This window comes from Procambarus clarkii, chromosome 86 (assembly GCF_040958095.1).
Source record: "Procambarus clarkii isolate CNS0578487 chromosome 86, FALCON_Pclarkii_2.0, whole genome shotgun sequence".
In the NCBI taxonomy this organism is placed as follows: domain Eukaryota; kingdom Metazoa; phylum Arthropoda; class Malacostraca; order Decapoda; family Cambaridae; genus Procambarus; species Procambarus clarkii.
The window spans coordinates 13,519,336-13,538,900 of NC_091235.1; positions in this window are offsets into that span (position 1 = coordinate 13,519,336).

Here is a 19,565-nt window from a genome sequence, read left to right on the forward strand (position 1 = left end):
CATTTCATATGATTGTGTTTCAGAGTCATGTGTACTGTGAAATTATGGAACTTGTTTTTACAACAAGTCTTTGTCCTGTTGTGGCTGAGTGGGCTAAGGCAGGTGTCTGGGAATCAATAAAACGCCAATTACTTCATTGCCCCAAATGATTTTCTCATTGATATCACGCCATTGTGATTTATTTTCTAAGATTAATTAACTAACAAGACAATTTAAGAAGTTAAAACAAAAAGAAAAAACTATGCCAAACAAATCGGAAAATCCTGACAAAGTATTTTAGAAGAATAGTCGATCCTTATTAAGTAAATTCAATAACTCATCAGAGCTGGCCACTGATGAGTTATTGAGCATGATTTGGGGAGAAGTGCCAATATTGTCCGAATCTTAAAAAGGGGGAGATAAATAATTAACAATTAATTAAACATTAATGGTTGTTAAAATTATTATTAAGGTATAATCGCCAATGCCATTTGTACTGATCTTGAGAAAACAGATTAATGGAATAATTCAAGCGAAGCTTGACAGAGGAGCCATCAATTGGCCGTGAGCTGATGGTTAAAGGTCAGACGCTCCAGGATACTCCAGTCTTCGTTAGTTCATTGACGGATTAACGAGTCTATGTGGCCACTATGTGGCTTCATTCATCACATAAGGAAGAAAGGAGTTTTTGTTGACTTTGTTTTGGGTCAACATACTTCAGCCATGCTATTGTGACTCATCGCCTGCAAAGGAGTTTTTGTTTTATTTTAAATCTGAAAGACACATTTTGCATAGCAGCATGCATTCCTTTTAACATATTTTGTTAAATATGACCGCATTTTTGGCTTTGTTAATCTTAAAATGAACTATCAGTACCACCAATATAACCAGGAAAAAATCCGTCAATGGCACCATCACCTCTACAACCTCAACCACCATCGCCAGAGCTACTGGTACAATCAAAACCACCATCACTATTGGTGGTGGTGGTTGTGTCAACCAGAAACACTGCTACCACCATCGCTATCACTACTACAACCACTACTACCAAAACTATTACTATCATCACTGCTACCACCATCGCTATCACTACTACAACCACTACTACCAAAACTATTATTATCATCCCATCTAACACTACCCCACTACTACCTCCTCCACAACAACTATAACCCCTCCCTCACTACAACTACCACTACTACCACCATCACTAGTACCACCACACCGCTACCACCACTACTACCATCACCACCACCACCACCAGTCTTACCCCAGTAAACCGATACTTACCTTCATAAATGCGCCGATTACCCTAATGAGGCACTTAATGGCCAATCTCAGACCTAAAGAGGTAATTCATTGAACAGGACGGAAGAGGAGGAAGAGGCTAAGGAGGATAAGGAAGAAGAGGATGAGAAAAACAAGAGAGAAACGCGGTAAGAGAAGAGAGATAAAGATGAGAGTGGGAGGAACCACAGAGGAATGAGAATGCAGAGTAACGTGATAAAGAAAAAATAAAGTGTATAATAACAAGAGGGAAAGGAGAGAGGACAATAAGTACCACTTGACAGTTAACCTGTCCTCTTCACCGGTTAATCATCTCTCAAAACATCCGGTTGCACTATATATATATATATATTTTGCTGTAAAGATCTTTCGAATGCACTTCAATTATGCTGCTGACTATTCTTAATAAGTGAACTTGACCAAATGAGTCAGACCCAGTATTACAGGCAGAGTTAACTTTGTAAAGTAAATTGTTCCACTTCCTTCCTAAATACAGAAGGACCTTAGATATATAGAGAAGGTTCGTGACGGAATTACTGACCTCAGGTCACTCCGGAGAAGAATATTGACGAGAGAGAAAAATCAGTGACAGTCACGGGAAGGTATATATATATATATATATATATATATATATATATATATATATAACTGAAAACTCACACCCCAGAAGTGACTCGAACCCATACTCCCAGGAGCCACGCAACTGGTATGTACAAGACGCCTTAATCCACTTGACCATCACGACCGGACATAATGAGGCTATCACCTCATTATGTCCGGTCGTGATGGTCAAGTGGATTAAGGCGTCTTGTACATACCAGTTGCGTGGCTCCTGGGAGTATGGGTTCGAGTCACTTTTGGGGTGTGAGTTTTCAGTTGCATATTTCCTGGGGACCATTCAGGCTTGTTCGCATTTGTGTTCCTCACGTGTGCCCCAAAGAATGAGGTGATTTGGTAAAATGCTATGCCCAAGATTACTATCCGAGTGCCGGCGGTGGGGTGGTTCAAATAGCCTCGGCTATCACCTCATTATGTCCGGTCGTGATGGTCAAGTGGATTAAGGCGTCTTGTACATACCAGTTGCGTGGCTCCTGGGAGTATGGGTTCGAGTCACTTCTGGGGTGTGAGTTTTCAGTTGCATATTGTCCTGGGGACCATTCAGGCTTGTTCGCATATATATATATATATATAAATATATATATATATATATATATATATATATATATATATATATATATATATATATGTCGTACCTAGTAGCCAGAACGCACTTCTCAGCTTACTATGCAAGGCCCGATTTGCCTAATAAGCCAAGTCTTCATGAATTAATTGTTTTCGACGACCTAACCTACCTAACCTAACCTAACCTAACTTTTTCGGCTACCTAACCTAACCTAACCTATAAAGATAGGTTAGGTTAGGTTAGGTAGGGTTGGTTAGGTTCGGTCATATATCTACGTTAATTTTAACTAAAATAAAAAAAAATTGACCTCATACATAATGAAACGGGTAGCTTTATCTTTTCATAAGAAAAAAATAGAGAAAATATATTAATTCAGGAAAACTTGGCTTATTAGGCAAATTTGGCCTTGCATAGTAGGCTGACAAGTGCGTTCTGGCTACTAGGTACGACATATATATATATATACAGAAAACGTTGTGTATTTGTGGTATATATAATGACCACAAACTGTAGAAACAAAAGTTTTAGCAATCGCTTTGATCAGTGTTCATGTAAGAAATGACTGACGAAAATAATATATAATTGTTGAAACCGGGATAACTTGCTGATACTCGAAATCTGAAGCATAAATCTGTGGTAAAATCATCAATGGAGAGTCTAATGGCGGCGGAAGAGATCCCTAATGATCGCTTTTTAGCCGTATCAAAGTCCTTAGTCTGCAGTCACCCTCCGGAAGCCAAACAACAGAAGGAAATCTTTCCCGCTCTCCCTTCATCACCTCCGATGCATTGGCTATGGAGGCAAGGATGAGGATGCGTAGGAGGCCGCGCCAGCCCTCCCCAAAAAAGAAACAGACAATGGATATGAAAGTGAAGGAAAATGTGATAGAAGAGGGGGGAAGGAATAGCTCGAGGAGAACTCTCGTATCAGGGATAATTAGCCAACTTCATGTACGTTGGATGGGCCTCGCGCCTTTCATGTCGCTGCAGCCGTCGACACTCAAAGGTGACTACACGTGTGATACGGATGATGGAGGACCATTGCGGGCTTCCGGCCACAGACACACAGGCGCCGCCGAGCAACCGCTGGACAGCCTCTGACCCTTACTGCCACCTAATAATAATTTCTAGTGGAAAGAATTGGAAAATAAATAACAAGTAAACCTGTGTATGGGGATGGTGGGGGAGGTGTATGGGCTATTTCTCTCTGCAGGATCGAGGTGTTAGCTCTTGGACCCCGTCTTTCTAACGGTCGGTTGACTAGAGTCTAGGTACCGTTTTACTGCTTGGTGAACAGAGCCATGAGGCGAAAGGAGATGGTTACGAGGAGAGACTATAAGAGGCGTTAAACACGCCAAAACTAGAAGAAAGAAGAAAAATATTTGATATGATCACCACTTACAAAATACCAACAAGAATCGACCAAATTGACAGAAGAGTTCCTGAAACCAGTAACTTTAGGATACAGATTCAAGCCTTGGAAACAAAAATGCTGATGAAATATGAGAAAGTTTTCTTCTCCAAACAGCTGTAGACGGTTGAACCAGTTAAGTGTGAAGGTGGTGGAGGCCAAACAGTCAGTGTGTGTGTGTGTGTGTGTGTGTGTGTGTGTGTGTGTGTGTGTGTATGTGTGTGTGTGTGTGTGTGTGTGAAACAAAAATAGTAGAAACAGTTGATTGACAGTTGAGAGGCGGGCCGAAAGAGCAGAGGTCAACCCCCGCAAGACCAACTAGGTGAAGACAACTAGGTCAACACACCCCACACACACGCAGCTGGTGGAGACAAACAGCATAACAGCAGCCGCTGCCTTCCTCCACACCACCATAAAAGACAGACACCGAACCCAAATTTCCGCTGAGAGAGTCATCACGCGTCGAGCCGTCCCCTCCGTCCCGCGCTGATGATTTATGGCGTGTCTCGCTCTTAATGCTCCGAGGGTGAGCATACGGGGCTCACCCGGGAGCATAGGGGCTCACCTGGGAGCATAGGGGCTTACCTGAGAGCATAGGGGGCTCACCCGGGAGCATAGGGGCTCACCTGGGAGCATAGGGGCTTACCTGAGAGCATAGGGGGCTCACCTGGGAGCATAGGGGCTCACCTGAGACCATAGGGACTCATCCGAGAGCATAGGGGAGCATAGGGGCTTACCTGAGAGCATAGGGGTTCACCTGAGAGCATAGGGGCTCACCTGAGAGCATAGGGACTCCCCCGAGAGCGTTGTGGCTCATCCAAGAGCATAGGGGCTCACCCGAGAGCATTGTGGCTCATCCGAGAGCATATATAGGGACTCACCCGGGAGCATAGGGGCTCACCCGAAAACATACGGGGCTCAAACACACGGGATATTGTGAAGAACCGACCGGGTTATCTTGAGGTTATCTTGAGATGATTTCGGGGCTTTAGTGTCCCCGCGGCCCGGTCCTCGACCAGGCCTCCACCCCCAGGAAGCAGCCCGTGACAGCTGACTAACACCCAGGTACCTATTTTACTGCTAGGTAACAGGGGCATAGGGTGAAAGAAACTTTGCCCATTGTTTCTCGCCGGCACCTGGGATCGAACCCAGGACCACAGGATCACAAGTCCCGCGTGCTGTCCGCTCGGCCGACCGGCTCCCTGATGATGGGAGAATCTCCCGGGTGATGGGAGAAAAACGCGGGATGTTCTAGGAAGCACATGGGATATATATTGAGGAACACACGGAAGACTACGTGTCACCACACACGATGCATTTCGAACAGGGGGCAAATCGAACACTTTAGGTGTATATACCAACCTTACTAGAGTAGCTGAAATTCCATACACCAAATCATCTTCAGGATTTTACTATCGTAAACGTTAGCTGATTTGCGATTTCTTTGATTCACTCTCAGTACAGTTTTGTCCCCTGAGTACGACTTAGATGAAGACGTGGGATGTTCTTGAGTTATACCTCCAACCTCAGCCAAGGAGTGCCAGTTTCGAGGCATTCAAGAGTGCCAGCTTCGAGGCATTCAAGAGTGCCAGCCTCGACGCATTCAAGAGTGCAAGCCTGGACGCATGAGTGAGTTGTCGTGAGCGAGCAAACGGCTTGAGTGCTTACAGAGCAGCTGAGTGAGACGAGCTTTTACTTATATTAACCAAAGTTCGATACAAGGTTAAAAATATCTAGTTGGTGTCGTGTGCACCGTTACTGGTCCTTACTCAATCCCCACGAACCCCAACGCTGAACTCAGACGTCATGGACTTCAAGCCATGGTGGAGATTACTCTTGAGAGCGACAGGGACTCCAAGCCATGGTAGAAATGACTCTGAGAGCGACAGGGACTCCAAGCCGTGGTGGAGATGACTCTGAGAGCGTCATGGACTTCAAGCCATGATGGAGATGACTCTGAGAGCGACAGGGACTCCAAGCCGTGGTGGAGATGACTCTGAGAGCGTCATGGACTTCAAGCCATGATGGAGATGACTCTGAGAGCGACAGGGACTCCAAGCCACGGTGGAGATTACTCTGAGAGCGACAGGGACTCCAAGCCACGGTGGAGATTACTCTTGAGAGCGACAGGGACTCCAAGCCATGGTGGAACCCACCCTGAACGACAAAATATTGGCGAGTCAACCTGTCAAACGGGCCACCAATTACTAAAGTTGACCGGGTGAGGGTAAAACTCGAGAAAAATGAGACATTTGATACATATTCCGACAAAAATAGTGCAATACTATTTTTGGGGGCAGAAAAAATATATATAAAACTGATTTCTTTTTTTCATAAAAAAAAAATTCCAGTATCTCTTTACCATATCACTTCATTTTGTCTGATGTTCTTTTTTATATTAGTATTTTTTTTTAATTTGGTCAGGAAATCAATGTAGTGGTGTTGGTGGGTGGCGTATACGCATCAGGGAGGAAGGGAACGAGGGTTAAGCCTCTACTCGGAGAGATATGAATGCTGGTTGATGTTTGCGTAGCTGGTTCTATGATTGAGACGTGAGAGGGGAGGAGATAATTGAGGGAAGAGGAAAGGGAGAGGCAAACGGAGGGAAAAAGGAAAAAGGGGAGGGGAAGCAACAGGAAAGGGAGGAGATAACATGTTGATGAGGAAGAGGGTTACAAGTGGGAAAATACAGAAGTAACTATGATAAGGGGAACATATTTCCCCTGTGCTTTAGCCAGAGGGAAGTGTTGTTGATGTATCGATTGTATACATCTATTGTGTCGTTGATGCATTTATAGACACCAATAATGTATATGCGTATATATATATACACGCGCTTAAACACAAGAATATACACTCTTAGGCACGCATACAAGGAAACACATATACATATGGACGAATATACATGGAAACAAATATACATGGAAACAAATATACACACTGATGACCAAAGCACACAACAGGTGATGGAGAAACGACCACGTTTCGGTCCGTCCTGGACAGTTATCACAGATAACCTATCTTGAGGTTATCTTGAGGTTATCTTGAGATGATTTCTGGGCTTTAGTGTCCCCGCGGCCCGGTCCTCAACCAGACCTCCACCCCCCAGGAAGCAGCCCGTGACAGCTGTCTAACGTCCAAGTACCTATTTTTCCTGCTATGTAACAGGTGCATATGGTGAAAGAAACTCTGCCCGTTATTTCTCGCAGGCGCCCGGGATCGAACCCGGGACCACAGGATCACAAGTCCAGCGTGCTGTCCGCTCGGCGACCGACTCAATAATGGTCCAGGATGGACCGAAACGTCGTCATTTCTCCATCTTGTGATGTGTGGATGAAGATATCATATCTTCAGCCACGTTATTGTGACTCATCATGTGCAAACATATACACTATTATATTCATCTGGGCTCTAAGAGAATCGAACCCTGGACCGCATGTGTGTGAGGCCGAAGCTCTATTCCAGCATATTCAATAATGCACAGAGCGGGTGTTAGTCTCCACTAAGAATTATACTCTCAAGACCAAAATTATGAACTACCCAATTAAAACTAAAAAATAACAATAATCTCCATATTTTTAACAGCATACCGACAACAAATGTTTATGAGATCTGCATTGATTAACTTGCGGAAAGACGAAATAATAATCTTTGGCTATACACTGCAATAATCGTACACGCCTCGAAGCCTTTGCAACCGCACACGCGGTGTATTGCCGTAACAAGGAAAATTATTTGCCGGTGCACAAAGCAAATGGTCAGCAGGTAGAGCCGGTGCGTATTGGGGTGAATACGTACGAGAGCAATAACATGCAAAACCAAGCTGAGAGTTACGCTTAAACTCCTATATCCCGAAGAGAGGCAGGAGGAGGAGGCGGTGATAGTGATGGTGGTGATGGTGAAGATGATGATGGGAGGCGACCGTGGTCTAAGATTTGCTCCACCTTCAACTCACAAGCAATGTAGGGTCTCGGAGCATCGTTAAAGGTTGAGGTTTTCACGGCCGTGGGGATTGGTAAACAGCTTGCCAAGGGCTTCCAACGTGGCCAAGAACTTGGGAGAAACTTGCTGGGTCTTCACACCCTCCATCCTTGGCGTCGACGAGAAAGGAGGACCTGAGCCAAACTTGCCTGGTTCCTCTTTCCTCTCCACCTCCAGCGTCGACGACGAAGGGAACTAAGAATCGAATATGCGCTTAATAGCTTTAGCCACACTGGGTTCTTGACCCCAAGGGAAGAAATAACAGCTGAAATTCAAGCTGTTATAAGAAATAACAGCTTGGATTCTGGAAATAATATTGACACTTCAGAAATGTATCTGTAGTTCTGTAAATAGCACATAACCGTCTGGAAATAATATCTGCAATTGAATAAATAACTTACCTCTTCACAAGAGAGACTTAACTCATTGTCACGTACAATTCTCGGGATGTTTACCTTGGCTTTCTAGCGTTTCTTTATGTACAAATTATAGAATAGTTGTTAAAATACGAAAGGCTTGTAACCAGAGATGTTACAGTGACCATATGCGAAATTCATGGAGCTGTCTCTGATCTTATTTGACATGTGGGTCCCAGACCACTGGTGCGGAGGCGACCGTCTTCAGATCGTCTTTACTCGGCTCTGGAATGCATTATTCAACTTATTGTGTTGTCTCTGGAAATATGAGCCGATCTCCTGCTCGCTGGAGCAGCTCCAGGAGTATAAGTTTACTGAGAGGCAGCTGCTCTTGCTGGAAATGCAGTCCCCATAGCCCTGCTGCTGCTCCTCGTGGAAATGTGCCTTCAATATCGTCTGCCTCAGTTGAACATACGCGGCGGGAAATGTATATACCCACACATTTCCCCGGGTGCAATGAATAGGTGTGTGTGTGTGTGCCGTCAGCAGTTGAGAGATGCGTTGAATGCTGTTCTAGCTATCGCTTCACGTTTATCTTTATCTTCATCTCTACTACTGGGAATATATCCTCCAACATACTTTTGCTGCAGGCAATGTTGTCCACGGTCTGCTGCTCAGTGTGGTTATGCATCATTCACTTACGCTGCTTGAATGTTGCTCTTTTCACTTTGTTCAAATTGTACCATTAGTTACCTCTTCTATATATGAAGCAGGTTCACTTCAACTTCAATCTTTTATACTAGAAATATATTATGTTCACTTATATTAGAGATCTATAATGTTTTCCTTTTCAGAGTAAATATATCCTGTTTACCTTTATAGAAAATATAACCTGTCTATTTCTGTTAGAAATATTTACTGTTCTGCAAGAAGGGTATCGTGTCCACTGCCAAGAAATATATCCTGAGATCCATCTGTTGTTCCTAGAGAAACATCTTCCCAGATCACGCCAGCCTGGAAAAACACAAAGGAACTTTACAAGGACAACGGCCTCGCTCAGATATTGCCGTCTAACTGAACTCTCGCTATTGATCCAGAGGTCCAAAACGTTGGCAGTTTAAGTGCGGTTATATCTCTAGTTGACTACAGCAAACACTGAGATGAACTTTTCGTTATTCACTGCGCTCTCTTCTCTTTTTTTTTCATTATGTTTTCACTCAAGTAGATACAATATTCGACGATTTTTTACTATTGTTAGCTGAAAATACACTGTCCATTGCTTACGGTAAGCCATAATCTTTAAGTTTTCCCCTGGAACACGACCCACCAATCGTTTTACACCCAGCTCCCCAATTTTTTCAAGACGAGCAGAGGCGAACAGTTAAAGATCGGTTCCTAGTCATATCCCTGAGTTTGACATGGGGCGAATGAATGCGTCATGTGTGTGTGCGTGTGTGCATATAACTAATAAACCAACTACTGACCGTCTTCAGAATGCCTACCATAACAACAGTCTTACTCGAAGGTATCTATTTTTAATAAAAGGCGAATAAAAGCATGAGATGAAAGAAAAAGCTGCCAAATTGTTTTTGCCACAGACGCGTATCGACGCTGGGCCCCACTCATCACATCAACCTGCCTCACGAGACAATCTCTGTGTAATCTACATTATCCTAAAACAGAAAACCATTTATTGAATAACCTACAGAGTTCCGGCCCACAGCACGCGAACACAGAGGAAACATGTCGGCCAAACCACGCTCTAGAAAGTAAAGGGACGACGACGTTTCGGTCCGTCCTGGACCATTCACAAGTCGATTATGACCATCCATAATCGACTTGAAAATGGTCCAGGACGGACCGAAATATCGTCGTCCCTTCACTTTCTAGTGTGTGGTTTGGTCAACATATTTCAGCCACGTTATTGTGACTCCTCGTCTGCACAGAGGAAACAATTATTCTCTAAACACGCTAAAAACTGGAACTAATAGAAAAAGGGCTCCTGGCTCCTCGTAATTCTGTGGCGCGGGTTCGATTCCCGCACGAGGCAGAAACAAATGGGCAAAGTTTCTTTCACCCTGAATGCCCCTGTTACCTAGCAGTAAATAGGTACCTGGGAGTTAGTCAGCTGACACGGGCTGCTTTCTGGGGGTGGAGGCCTGGTCGAGGACCGGGCCGCGGGGACACTAAAGCCCCGAAATCATCTCAAGATAACCTCAAGATAACCTCTGTCGGAAGGGTAATTATCCCGAACATACATAAAAAAACGATCGTCGTTTACAAATTTACACAATTTGAATCTACGCTGTCTGCAAGTAGTGCCTGATTAATGTAAATTTCTGAGGAAACAATGGCCCATTTTGTAAGTACACAATAAACCGTTTTGTAAGAACGTTTGCATACGTTTTTTTTTAAGATATATGTTGGGGCCTGACAGCTGAGTGGACAGCGCTCGGAATTCGTAGTCCTGAAGTTCCGGGTTGAATTTTAGTGGAGGCGGAAACAAATGGGTAGAGTTTCTTTCACCCATATACCCCTATTAAGTAAATAGGTACCTGGGAGTTAGTCAGCTGCTACGGGCTGCATCCTGCGGGTAACAAAAAATGAGGCCTGGTCGTGGACCGGGCCGCTAAGCCCCGAAATACTCAAGATAACTAAAAGATAACCTTTATTAATTTTATCATGATGTCTATGTGTTTATATGTAAAAATGGATTAATACTCAATAAATTTACTAGTGTCGCGTTAAAATACTTCAGTGAGATACGAATCCCACTTTTTTAGAAGCGTCAGCGCGGAATATTAAACACATGCGGAAGAGAGAGAGAGAGAAAGAGAGAGAGTTCTTTCTCTCCAGTCCTCCGTGTCCCCTTAAAGACATTCTTCTCTCGTAACAGGCTTCAGGAAGTCTTCGCACAGCTCTCAAATTTCCCATCCTAGACTTATGTTCCCAAGATCTTCAGGTAAGATTCCGTATGTCATTTCCACTCTTACGTTCCCCACATGTCAGAGGTGACCAAGATTAATACCTCCAACCCTCGCTCGCTTCTTAGCTTATTTTTCAAGCTTTCTCTCCTCTAAATCATCCTAGGCACCTAATTTTAATAATAAAGATAAAGAAAAGGTTAAGGTAAAATTTATTAATTTAGACTAAAATATGCAGAATGTGTTTTTTAGAACTGAAGCTAAAGTTGTTATAAGAAATTATTTTAAAACTCTGAGATATATCGATTTTCCCTTCAAGAAATTAATGGAATAAATTATATTAAATTTTATTCTAACCCAACTTAAGGCCAAAATCAAGAATCTGAAGAAATACATAATAACAATTTAATATCAAAGTTTAATACTAAAGTAAACAAAATATATATTCTAAAAGGAGAAATCACTGAAAAGAGAGAGACTAGAATCTTAATAATAGGGAATGAACCCATTAGCTTCTTTACATATACTCCTGTGTGTGTATGCGTGTGCGTGTGTGTGTTCAAAACAGCCTTAGCAGCACATTTTTCTCTTCATTCATGATGAGACGTGTCTGAGGGCGTCTGTGTGCGTGTTCGCTCATTTGAAATCAATATCATCCCCACCCCCACCTGTAGACCTACATCCTCATCTATAGCCCTTGACAGCTTACTTCGAACCATCTCTATCTTCAGCCGCTCCTGTTATTCTTCTTGAATTGTTACTTGTTTATCAATATATTTTTTTTACCTTTTAAAAAAATATCATAAACAACTAATACATTAATGCCAAAAGAGATCGATTGTAACACAGTTAGAAACTCTCGGGAAAAAAACAGAATCTTTTAACTTTTATCCGCTGTTCTGAACGCTTAAGTCTGGAGGAACTTTACGCTCTCGAATAATTCAGTGGAAAACTTGAGCACAATTAAAATTCCTTCCAAACATTTTGACTTTCGGGCGACTCGACAACGACGCTAATTACGGAACTCCTCCTCCACAATACTCGCAAACTTTGTTGTAGGGAAGGGAGCGATGGGGGAGAGAACGCCCTTGTAGAGGGAGGGGATGGGAAAGTCTGTTGTAGAGGGAAAAAGGGATTTAGAGGTTTTTTTTTGGTCGGGGAAGGAAGGAAAAATCTTAACGTAGAAACAGGAGGGAAAAGCCGGTTAAGGAAAAAGGGATGAGCATATTTTAGAAGGATAGAGATTGACCGTTGCAGATGGAGACTTGTCGTATATGAGTAACCTTGTTAGAGGGGAACGGGGGAGCCTGTTATAGTGTGGTTGGGACAGGCCAGTAGTAGAAAGGAGTGAAGAAGGGAGAGATAGAGCGTGATATTTGCTGCACTGTAGATGGAAGGGAAAGACCTGTTGTGAGAGAGGGAGGAAAGCACCTGTTGTAGGGAAAGAGAAGAAGACACGAGGTTTAGGGGTGGGAGGGGAAACATCTGTTGTAGGGGATGGGTAGGAAATGCTGGTGGTAAAAGTGAGAGAAACACTTATTGTGGAGGCAGGAACACGCATATTTTAGCAGAAGGGAAAGATCAATACCTGTTTTAGAAATGAGGAAGATGATGCCTCTTGTTGAAAGATAAATGAGATATCTTCTGTTATTGAGGGAGGGACACAGGTGGTAGAGAGGATAGGGGGTGAGACCCGTTGAATATGCAGTCTGCCCTTCACGAATCATGTCCCTCACGCCCCATGGTGGGTGCTGCAGGCGATGCAGCACCCACCCACTGCAGGCGATACTATATGTGTAAGTTAGAGAGAGACAAGGCATACATACTCAGGGAAAAATAATAAAACTAATATAGTGAAGTGGGATCATCTACATCGAAATCAACCAGACAAATTCAATTTATAATCAACGAACGAAACAGACACAATGAATTTAAATTAAATCTTCTGAAGCTTTGCGCTAAAGCGAGATTAAAATAATTATGTTTGCACAGCCCAACATTATAGAATATTGATAAAAAAAATTATGGATAAAAACATAAAATCACCTGTTGTCAGATTTTTCTTTACTTTGAGACTGGATTTTCTATAAAGACTACATCCACATAATCTAAGCACGAACATGGCTCAAAGGAGACATAACCTTCTGCCTACAATGAGTATTGATCCCGACATTTTCCTTAGCCACATTTTCTCTAACATAATTAATAACTTTACTCCAGAAAAGCACGAAAGACCTTTGTTTGACATTTACATTCTATCTTCGAGAGATCTTCTAATTACGTATTTATAATTCAAAGCTAAATTAATTTTATAGCCTTCCGTTTTAATTTGTATTCACCAGTGGACTAACAGGAACCTCCACTAGGTTGACTTGAACCACAACTCTCATGTTTCAGCTCGGCCTGGAATGACTACAGTCAAGGCCTCTCAGTTACCAACACGAGGATGTCAAGTTAGAGAGAAGTCAGAGATGGGACAGTAATCTAATACTATTATTAGGAAATAAGTCGCACGAAGCAAGACATTAATATCTTGTTGTCTCTAAGTAGACGTACAGATTGAAGAGACTAATGTAAATCTTGCAAATAAGGCAAATATATAAGACTTAGAAGGAATTAGTTGCAACACAGATGTGAAGGTCTTATAATAATCTCTTACTCCCTGTCTTTCTCTCTCTCTCTTTCTCTCTCCCTTTCCCGCCCCCCCCCCCCCCCTCTCTCTCTCTACATCGCTAATAACACTAAGAGCACGTATTAGTATAAATTTATAATTAATGAAAATACAATGAATAAACCAGCTCCTCATTGGCATTAGAGCTGTGGAAATGTCGATTGTTTTATGCTGCTGAAGATAATGAATGATTAGGCCTTTTTTCCTGAGATCAGTGCTTAATGTTTTATATTACTTTTACTATAAGAAAAAAAGGAAATTATCAAAATATTTAGCAAGGTGTGGTTATAAGTGCCCAAGTCAGTTGTGGGAGTCATTCAATACATGGAAAATACTTCACGAAACTTCAAACACAATATTTGTGAACACACGAGTATTTCATACGTACTGCTTTGCCCCCTTAGACAAGTTACATCCTCTGTTGCTTCAAATCTCTGCGATGTAATGGGCCTTCCTTTCAATAACAGTGATTTTCGCGATTCTGTTTTCTAATTCGTCACATTTGAACATCAACATCCAGGAAAATATCTCAATAGCCAGAGTTGAGCGGGCCTATATAATATATATATATATATATATATATATATATATATATATATATATATATATATATATATATTGGTGTATACTGGCAGCAGGTTTTCTTTCAAACATGTTTCATTGAATATGACCGCATATTCTGTATTTATTATTTTCTGGTTTAGGGCTTCTATCCCTCTAACTATTTTCTTAGCATCAGGGCTTAATTGAAATAGGAGTTCTCCAAAACTCATTTTCGTACTTTTAAGGTGAAGAAAAGAAGTGATTTACTATAGAGTATATTACACTTATTTGTATAATTTGCACGACGTTTCGAACCTCCATGGTTCATTCTCAAGTGAACAGATCTTACAATACTAGCAATACAGATCTAGTATTGTAAGATCTGTTCACTTGAGAATGAACCATGGAGGTTCGAAACGTCGTGCAAATTATACAAATAAGTGTAATATACTCTATAGTAAATCACTTCTTTTCTTCACCTTAAAAGTACGAAAATGAGTTTTGGAGAACTCCTATTTCAATTAAGCCTTGATGCTAAGAAAATAGTTAGAGGGATAGAAGCCCTAAACCAGAAAATAATAAATACAGAATATGCGGTCATATTCAATGAAACATATATATATATATATATATATATATATATATATATATATATATATATATATATATATATATATATATATATATATATATATATATATATTTATATATATATATATATATATATATATATATATATATATTTATATATATATATATATATATATATATATATATATATATATATATATATATATATATACACACACACACACACACACACACACACACACACACACACACACACACACACACACGACAGTGTCAGACCACCAAGGAAGAATTGAAACAGGAATTTCCTTAAGTACTTGAAACAGGTACAAACAGGTAAAATAGGTACTCCTGTTTCAATTCTTCCTTCGTGGTCTAACTCTGTCACATTTTTCATGACGTGTTAATTTTTAATATAATATTAAATATATTATATTTTTAATATATTAATATATATTTAATATATTAATATAATGTATATTATAAACAGTTAATTTCTTGGTGTGTGTGTTTCAAAAGATATTTCACTCCAACAAATAGCGAAATCAAAATCATTGTATTTTCTGAGACGTATATTGTTATAATGTTTCCCCAATTTTCCATGTGAATCGATGTCAGTTCGGGGGAATGCTTTCGTGGGAAATTGCAACCAGAGCGGAGAATAATGGAAAAATTTCGCAACTTGGGCGAACAAGGCTTTATCAAAAAAGTTTTGAAAAGAAGTGACTCAGGAAAAAGTTGGAGGAAGGTAGCGAACGAGGGTGATGGTGTGTCGGAAGTGTGAACTAGTATTGCTTGGGTGAAATATTCAAGGAACGAGGATGTGGTGAGATGCATGTCAGAGTAGCGGCATCCCTGGACTTCATCTATGGGTGAGGAACAGGTCACAGACCCTTGTATGACTAAGCATGCAATGCGATGGGGATATTTAGTATCACATAGCTCATGAAATGCTATTTTTTCCTTCATATCCTCTACATACATAAATTCGAATGTATGTAAGTGTGTTAACTTCAATAAGAAGTTTTTTAGTTGAATGGGGAATAAAATTTGATTTCATTATTCACAAATCAACCTAAGTGTTAGGCAATCAACGTTCAGTTGACCAGACCACACACTAGAAGGTGAAGGGACGACGACGTTTCGGTTCGTCCTGGACCATTCTCAATCGACTTGAGAATGGTCCAGGACGGACCGAAACGTCGTCGTCCCTTCATCGTCTAGTGTGTGATCTGGTCAACTTACTTTAGCCACGTTATTGTGACTCATCGCCTGCAATCAACGTTCAGTTTGATTTGAGCATGTAAGAGAGGTTATAACTCTCCTACATGTTCTTTGAATAAACTCTCCCTCACCTATTAAATTGTGCCCTCAAAACCTAATGCTTTCGTGGAACACATTATCAAAGAAATATATTGAGGTTAAGAATTAAAGATAAAGAGCACCTTCACACAATTCTTTGTAGCTTAAGCATTAAAGCCAATAACAATTAGGTGACACAGCGAGGCAACATCTGACACTGCAGCTGCTTTCAAAACTTTGTATTTCTCACATACTGTAAGTTCTATTCTCCCTGTCAAATATATTTTACTATTTTTTTATTTTAACGTGTTGCAATTATAATTCAATAACAATGTTCTCCTGCATACAAGAACATTGTATAGAACGCCTGTTAAACAGTTGTTAAACATGTAGTAATTTGATAAGAATTAATCCAGTCACTAGGATTAAATAACATAAATAGTTATTAAAAATCTTGACATCTCCACATGACACATTATGTTTGTTGAAAATTTTCCTACTTTGTCCATCAAAAAACTGATTACAGAATTTACAAGGAATTATATACTTACAACTATTGTATTCATGAGATGAATTTGATGTTAATGATTTTCGAACGGCATAACCATTTCTAAATTCTACATCCATATTTCCTTTGCCATGAGTTTAGAAATTTAACTAAAAGGTTTCAAGACCCGGCAAAATAATTGTTCGTTATTATGCATTATTTCTGATTTTTTTAAATGTAGAAAGTTATATAATGAAAAGTCTTAAATGTAATTTGTTGTGTGCAGAGGGAGGACAATCTTCCCGACCAGTGTTTGCCAAGGTCGGTGATACGACAGATAAAATGGACTTCATTGGCTGTCTGGTAATTAAACCTCATCACCGAAGAAAAGATCAATCTCAGTCTACGATACACAGGGGCGACCGCTCCCTAGACGGGTCAAATGTTGGATCCAGTGGTGTGATTGCCATAGATCCCCATTGTAACAACTGAAGCTGTTTTAAAATGAATAATTGTATGGGAGGCAGTGGGATACGCCTTTGTACAAAAGTTAGAGTAAAGTTGTAGTTTGACCTGACCCAAGCACAAGTGGTGGCTGAAAACACGAATGTGTATCAGGGCATACCACAGACTTGGAGCCTGATAGAGTGAAGATTGTGCTGGTGGTGCTACCTAGACATGCTCTCTCTCTCTCTCTCTCTCTCATATATATAAATATCTATCTATGTATCCAAGGGTAGACACGAACGAGGCTTCCGCAGGAAGGGAAGTGAGCAACATAGTGACCATTAACACGTTCCGGAAGATCAAAAATTCAGTGTTCAGAGTTCAGTATTCTTTATGATCACATTGGTTAATAATGTCTGTCATAGTCATGGGATGTGTTGATTCTTTTCAAGTGCCGGTCATTGCATGGCTGTATACTGTTTTACATTATTATTCACATGGGGTTTACACTGTATACATGATTCATCGCATGAGTTTGCATCGTTTTGCAACATTCTTCGTATATTTTTACGCTATTTATTTTTTTTAACTGAACTATCCAAAAAAGAAATAACACTAAAATATCACACATTTGGCACAAATGGCACAGGAAAAGAAAAAGAATCATCCGTCTGTCAAAAAAATATCCACGGAAAGTTTACGCAATTCTTAATACCAAAGAATCTAAATAGGCAGAAAATTTTATAATTCTCGGGTCTTGTGATTCTCACACGCTAAGAAAACAAGTTATAGTTGAAGTATTGCGAGTGCATACTTGAAAGGTCTACAGAGTTTGAAAGTTCTTGAGAGAAGGATTAATGGAAGTGATGGAAGAAAGTTGTGAAACCTTGTGGAGGAACGTGAATAACTGGCGTTCAGCAACCTGTCCTCAGTCTATGGTTTTCCAATAGAAAGTCGACCAAAGAGATGCGCAATTTTAATGAACCGTGTATTCAAAATCTGCATTTTCCCCTAGTATAAATTCGTAGTATTTTATATTAGTTTTCTGATGCATAGTTAGATCTAGTTAGGTTAGGTTAGATATTTAGGTTCATCTGGTAAATATTTGTATTTGCTGTATGCTTGTGAAGTATTTATGGTGAAGCATGGTTCGAACACAGGAATGGAGTAAAGCACTGTTCGAGAAAAGCTCGAACATAATCAGGTGAACTTCACGTGTAAAGTATTTTCAGCCCGTCCTCCAAAGACCCAAAAGTGATTCCATGCACCCGCCAAACCCCCTGTTTATGAATGAAAAACGGTATACACACGACTGACAAATGATTTCATTCGAACACTTCCGGAACAAGTGCTTCACTAACGAATTTTATTCGAGCCACAATGCTGTAAATGCTTCACACACGTACAACAAATTCATATAATCGCCAACATAACCTAAACCACCTAACCTAACCTAATCTATAGCTATATATGCACAATATGTTAATACATTACAATATTAATATTTGAGAAAATTCCCGTTTTGAATGAGCAGCATGTAAAAATTTATGAATGCGTCTGTGGGGTCGACCACTGGATGTAATGAACTTGAATCGAGGATGGGTTAGGTATTTTTCATTTGTAAACAGGAGGTTTGGCGGCTGGATTAACGAACATTTGGCCATGGAAAAACTGTAAATTACGCAGCCCGTCTTCATAAACAAGAAACAAATGTCCATTAATCCATCCTCCGAAGATCTGTTTACGAATTAAAAACACTTTACACACGAATCCCAAAAGATGACCAAAAGCTGTTCGAGCTTTTCTCGAACAGTGCTTCGCTGGCGTCCTGTTCTCGAATCTCAACTCTAAATTCTCTACCCGTCCTCAACAACAAACGACAAATGTTCGTTAATCCAGCCACCAAACCCCTTGTATATAAATGAAAAATGCTTTACACACGACTCACAACTTATGACGAATTTAGGTTCGACCGTCGCCTTGACGAGCCAAGATTGAGGACAGGTTGAAATGAAATTCACAAACTTGAAATAAAGATAGTTGTCAACAGAATCTAAACACCTAACCAAACATATGCCTACCTATACACATAAATCTAATATATAATATTAACTTATATATGAGAACAACTAGTTTTATTACATTGTTAAAATTGATAAATGCATATCTTGGGAGGGAGAGGGGTTAGGCCGCTGCTTTAACGAGCCTTACCTGAGGAAGCTTTTATCAACGAAATGCTAATAAAAATATTTGTAATTTGGTTCAGATTGCTCTAAATGCATAAATGTGTGTCTGTCTCTCTGTCCATCCTCTCTCTCTCCCTCCTCTCTCTCTCTCTCTCTCTCTCTCTCTCTCTCTCTCTCTCTCTCTCTCTCTCTCTCTCTCTCTCTCTCTCTCTTTCTCT